The sequence below is a fragment of the Palaemon carinicauda genome, chromosome 4 (assembly GCF_036898095.1).
Source record: "Palaemon carinicauda isolate YSFRI2023 chromosome 4, ASM3689809v2, whole genome shotgun sequence".
NCBI lineage: Eukaryota > Metazoa > Arthropoda > Malacostraca > Decapoda > Palaemonidae > Palaemon > Palaemon carinicauda.
This window is the reverse complement of record NC_090728.1, coordinates 148862501-148868500: the sequence shown is the minus strand read 5'-3', so window position 1 is coordinate 148868500 and position 6000 is coordinate 148862501. Positions and strand designations below refer to the sequence as shown.

Here is a 6000-nt window from a genome sequence, read left to right as displayed (position 1 = left end):
TTTTGGTAATCACAGTGCTGCCAGGTGTATGAGGACAGAGGAGAATGTGTAAAGAATAGGCCAGACTATTCGATGTATGTGTAATCATAGACAAAATGAGCCGTAACCAGAGGGGGGGGGGGGTCAATGTAGTATTGTCTGACCAGCCAAAGGTCCCAAAAACTCTCTATATGCAATATTCGAGCATAAAATTATTATATTTTTTTGCGTATTTCTCTTTTTTTTATTTCTCCTTAGAAATCTATAATTTATTTGTTAAAGACGTAGCTGATAAAACATTATTATTATTATTATTATTATTATTATTATTATTATTATTATTATTATTATTATTATTATTATTATTATTACTTGCTAAGCAATAATCCTAGTTGGAAAAGCAGGATGCTATATGACCAAGGGCTCCAACATGGAAAAATAGCCCAGTGAGGAAAGGAAATTAGGAAAAACTGCAAGAGAAGATTAAGAACAATTATGATATTAAAACAATTCTTTCATCTATAAACTATAAAAAACTGAAAATAACAAGAGGATAAAACCTTTAAAATAACAATAAGAAGAGAAACACGATAGTGTGCCCGAGTAGTACCCTCAAGCAAGAAATCTCTAACCCAAGACAGTGGAAGAACATGGTACAGAGGCTCTGCCACTACCCAAGACCAGATAACAATGGTTTGATTTTAGAGTGTCCTTCTCCCAGAAGAGCTGCTTATCATAGCTAAAGAGTCTCTTCTACCCTAAACAAGAGGAAAGTAGCCACTGAACTATTACAGTGCAGAAGTTAACCTCTTGAGAGAAGAAGAATTGTTTGGTAATATCAGTGTTGTCAAGTGTGCCCACAAATTCCACAATCACAGTGTTGTGTAGAGAGGAACGAGGAACCTGGAATCGTATGAGGAGAGAGGAGAATGTATAAAGAATATGCCAGATTATTCTGTGTATGTGTGGGCAAAGATAAAATGAGCCGTAACCAGAGAGGGATCCAATGTAGTTCTGTCTGGCCAGTCAAAGGACCCAATATATCTCTAGCAGTAGTATCTCAAAGGGTGACTGGTGCCTTGGCCCACCTGCTACCTGCAATTTTTTTATAATCTGTAGGAGTGTTAGCTTAGTTTATCTTTAGACGCGTAATAGGTTTTATGAATTATATAATCTTTGATTTTCAATAAAAAAAGAAAATATTTTGTTAAGGTACTCGTTAAACTCATTTCGAATCAGGACGACTTTAGTCCAAGGAGATCTGGCCTTCATACATTCTTTAGATGCTTTTCATTAATTATCTTATAATTTTCATCTGTATTAAAAGAACTTCTCTCTTAAATTTTGTTCATGACAATTCTGTGTTATGAATGCAATTACAGTCCTGATTTTTTCTTATCCGTTACAGACAATACAAGAAAAGAGAAACCTTTGTTTCTTAATTATATCTAATCTGAAACAGTATTAAACGAATATAATTAGAAGTATTACCTAATATCAGACACCGATACAATATGAAACTTGTTTTATCCATATTATCTAGACAGGAGGTTCTGAACCTAGAATATTTTTCTGCTTTATGCAAAAATAAACAAATCTAATGAAAACAATTACATATAAAAATGGTCTTGTCCATATCATGTAGACAAGAAAATCTGACTCTAGAATATTTTTGTTTTAAAGCCCAATAAATTCTAAATATATAACAAGATTCAATTCGAAACTTGTTGGTATTGGAATCTTTATATTTGTAAACAAGCTAAGAAAAACAATCTCCCATTTAAAGAGAAGAAGAAGAAGAAAGATTTCTCACGTTTCCTTAGTCTCTTCTTCAAGTAGTCATATTTAAAGGTGGGTGAAAAGTAATTCACATTATTCATCACGATTCATTGTTTTTTTTTTCTATTCCTTGATATTTTCTTTGCAGTATACGTATGTGTTTCATGTTCTTGTTGCTATGGTATAGGCTGGTCATTGTTCCCTACGTATCACACCATTGCCCTTTGCGCAGACGATGTTAATGTTTACCTGGATTTTCTTTTATCATATTCCGTTTTTAAAAGGGCACAAAGGTAGAAGATTTTGACATTTTATTTAATCATACAATAGTTTTAGAAATTCATCAAGTTACAAAGTAAGTACTGTACTCCTTTCGATTTATTCCAAATCCATTATATAATGTGTATTTTTAATGAATATACACAAATACAATATACAAGAATAGTTCTTAGCCTTTGCATATCAGCGGCCAGTTCCTCCCTCATACATGAAAAATGGACAACTAACCTAAACTCTCCCCCCTAACGTAGCCTACAAGCAGTGTCCTTACCTATTACCTAATGGTTGAGCTAACGCCCCCCTGCGACCCTCCCTTACCCTGTTGTATTCTTAGTCAGCCGTCGTTACAAGTACAGGTGGTCGTTATCATACATACACCCCAAATAGTGTACTAATTGTAGAACCAACTACAATTGATTATCCTAATTACATATGATATATATATTGAAAGAGGAGGTGGGTGAAGATTTACTGTACCATATTCCTAATGAAGAAAATAAGAAGTGTCATCTCTGCATTTAGGTTTCCCACCTAACTTAGCCTGGGAGCCATATTCTTATCTTCACACCTATTGGGATCATCCCCCCCCCATGAACACGTCCTTAGACCACCATATCCATAGCTTACCCTAAAACTACGTCTCGGTAAATTTAAAACCCCACATTTGCTTCCTAACCAGCTTCACTCCTGGAAATTGATTTTCAGAAATTTTTCCTAGTTTAACCCGTCCATTTTGCTGGAGAAGTATGTATTTCTAATGAATAATGCCATCAAAACCATTAAAAATACTGTACCTTTAAAAACACCAGTAACACTTCTTATTTCCTATAAAAGGGTAATGACCACTTGTACTCAGACACTGTTAAAAAAACACTTTTCTTAAATGCGTATCAAAGAAGAGTATAATTTTAGTTTCAACCTCGGGTATCAGATATGAAAATATAATTTTCTAGCTTGAATGACGTTTTAAATTTTCTTTAGTATTTATAGACTTAGAGATGCTTAGCACCCCATTACTCCGTGGCGGGGGAGGGTTTGGGCAGAGAAATTAGTTCACCAAACTTTCAGCTGGACTCCACAAAGCACTAGAAGAGTTGGAAAACCCAGGTCTACATGGCTGAGGACTATGAATTGTGAAATAGGAGATGATGATTGGAGAATTATTAAATTAAAAGCTCAAGATAGAAACGACTGGCGAAATCTAATACTGTAGAGGCCCTTTGCGTCAATAGGCGTAGGAGGAGATGATGATGATGAAATAATGTGTTTTCAACATTTGACCTTAATTTCTGCTGCAAATAATCAGTTGTTCCGTAACCGAAATACAAACCACGCTATTTACAGAGGGTTTACCTCTTAGCGCAGCTGAAATGGCGAGCCATTAGAATTTAACAAGGGTGTATTACCCCCGCGCTAGTTAGCGGGGGGGGGGGTAGGGGAGTGGTAGCTTGCTACCCCTCCCCCCCTCACACACAGATGAATGCTCACTTTCACTTTTGGCTCGGACTGTGACAGACGTCTCTGTCTTGGTCCTCTCTTGGCAGCCATTGTTTGTTTTGTCTTTACTTAATCGCTTACTTTTCATTTACTCTATATATATGTAAACATGTTTTCATGTTTGTATATATATTTGAGTATAGAAATCAGTAAGTTTCCTTTTCAGAGTTGTGTGTGTAGTGTACGATATCTACGTGGAGTCCTCGGCAGTTAGGCCACCACGGCGTAATTTTATGGGTGGCGATCGAGTTTGACTTATGTCTTTCTCTCTCTCTCTCTCTCTTGAGGTCGTTCACCCTTTTACTACGTGTTACTACGCCCTTGTTGCTTCCTTTCCGTGTGGGGGGGTTGCTACGCTGTACGTTTGTCTCAATTAGTTTATGAATCTAATTGTAGTTTTTTTTTTTTTTCAGCTTGTAGAACGATTCCTTTCTTGGTTTTCGTTCGTTCTTTAGTGTTCATTCATTTTTAAATTACATAATTACATAGTTACATAATTATAATTGTTATAATTCTGTGTTGGTTACAGCTCTCCTTCCGTGAGTGTAAGTGGTTGTGAGGGCACGTGCCTGTTGTGTAATTCTTGTTTCCTTTCCCTCGGGATTCCTCTTCGGAGCCTTCCCGGGGGAATGAATGTGTACTAATGCTTTTTGTTTTATTTTTTTACAGTTACCGATCTAGTTCGTTTCTGTAATATGGCAACGGTGTGAGCTGTCTTGTTGAGTCCTGGGGATTCGGCTGTTGCTGCCTCCCCCTTGTATTTTCGTCAGGGGCGTGTCTCCTTCTACTGGAAGTACTCCCGTGACAACGGACAGCTCTCTAGTTCATTTTAGAACTCTCAGGAGGCTTGCCTCCTTGGGCGGGTAACTTTCCTTCCGAGGGAAGTTTTTCCTGTCCAGGCTTGAGTTTTTCCCTTTTTGGGGGGTTCTTCTCTTGCCTTTTTTTCGTTCGACTATGCTCTTGGTGCTGAGCGATCATACCTGCAGTTTCGCTCAAGGGGCTGGGCAACTGCAGGAGCTCCTCTTCGGAGGATTGCTCCTTTTAGGTCACTGGCTGACCAGTCTCTTCTACGAAGTGTTTCTCTTTCGTTCGCGAGAGAGTACACTCATAGAGACTCCTCTTCGGAGGATTCTTCTGTTGCTGTTGGCCTCCCTCGCCGTAAGGCCCACCGTCCGCCTCGTCGTAAGGGCCTCTCATCTCCCTATAAGGGTGCTAAGAGGCGCCTTTTTGAATCTCCGTTTGCAGCCTACAACTCCTTTTTCTTGATCTTCCGCCTTGGTGCAGATGGACAGCAGTCTGATCTCGTCTACCGACGGGCAACGGTCAGCCCGACGGACAACGATCCCTTCGGGGCAAAGGGTTGCCTCCCACGGGGGTTCTTCCCTTGCGTGTCAGGGTTCCCCTGCGCGCCCTTCTGCTGTGTTCTCTCCTGCTCCTGCTCAGTGTTAGCGCACAGGCGGTCTCCTGCTCATCAGCGCTCTCCTGTTCGTCAGCGCTCTCATGATGATCATCCCTGCTGTTCCTGTTGGTTCCTGTTACGCGCCCTGTGCGCCCACGTTCGCCCTCGCGATCTAGAACTTCGGTTCAGGTCGGGGTCAAGGACTCTTCTATGCGCAGGCTTCCACGCGTTGCCTTCTGCTCGTCAGTGATCATCAGCTCACCAGCAATCATCAGCTCGCCAGCGATCACCTGTCTCTCGGCGATCTCCGGATCGCCCGCGTGTTACAGCCAACGTTCTCCAACACTTCTGAAGGAACATGGTTCGCCAGTTACTAGCTCACCTGCGCATGCTGCTCGCCATCGCGCGATCGCCCACCTGCGGATGCTGCTCGCCATCGCGCGACCGCCCACCTGCGGATGCTGCTCGCCATCGCGCGACCGCCCACCTGCGGATGCTGCTCGCCATCGCGCGACCGCCCACCTGCGGATGCTGCTCGCCATCGCGCGACCGCCCACCTGCGGATGCTGCTCGCCATCGCGCGACCGCCCACCTGCGGATGCTGCTCGCCATCGCGCGACCGCCCACCTGCGGATGCTGATCGCCATCGCGCGACCGCCCACCTGCGCATGCTGATCACCATCGCGCGATCGCCCACCTGCGCATGCTGCTCGCGATCGCTCACCTTCGCATGCTGCTCGCCATCGCGCGATCGCTCACCTGCGCATGCTGCTCACCATCGCGTCTGCATGCCACAACGCGCCATCGCCAACCTGCGCGTTAGCGCTCACCAGCTCACCACTGATCGCCTGTTGATCCATATCGCCAGCGGTCTTCCTCGCCCACGCGGCACATGTTTCCCCGCCATCGCGCTAACGCTTGCGTTCGCCGCCTCGGACTCGCGCTCATTCACCTGCCCACCCTCGCGACCGCTCGCCTGCGCAACCGTTCGCCTGCGCGACCGTTTGCCTGCGCGACCTCTCGCCTGCGCGATCTCTCGCCTGCGCGACCGCTTGCCTGTGCGCCCG

At 43.4% G+C, this 6000-nt stretch overlaps 1 protein-coding gene across 3 annotated transcripts in view; it reads left to right on the top strand.

Annotated features, from left to right (window-relative positions):
• Window positions 1-1696: 1696 nt before the first annotated feature.
• The window catches only part of LOC137640106 (reactive oxygen species modulator 1), a 46464-nt gene continuing 42160 nt past the window's right edge, over window positions 1697-6000 (top strand). Inside the window, exon 1 of one of the 3 annotated variants that reach the window (XM_068372568.1) lies at window positions 1697-1830. The gene's annotated coding sequence lies outside the window, so the exon portion shown is untranslated. Of the gene's footprint in view, window positions 1831-1947; window positions 2114-6000 lie in introns of those variants that run through there. The other 2 variants (XM_068372570.1, XM_068372569.1) reach the window with 2 other exon arrangements.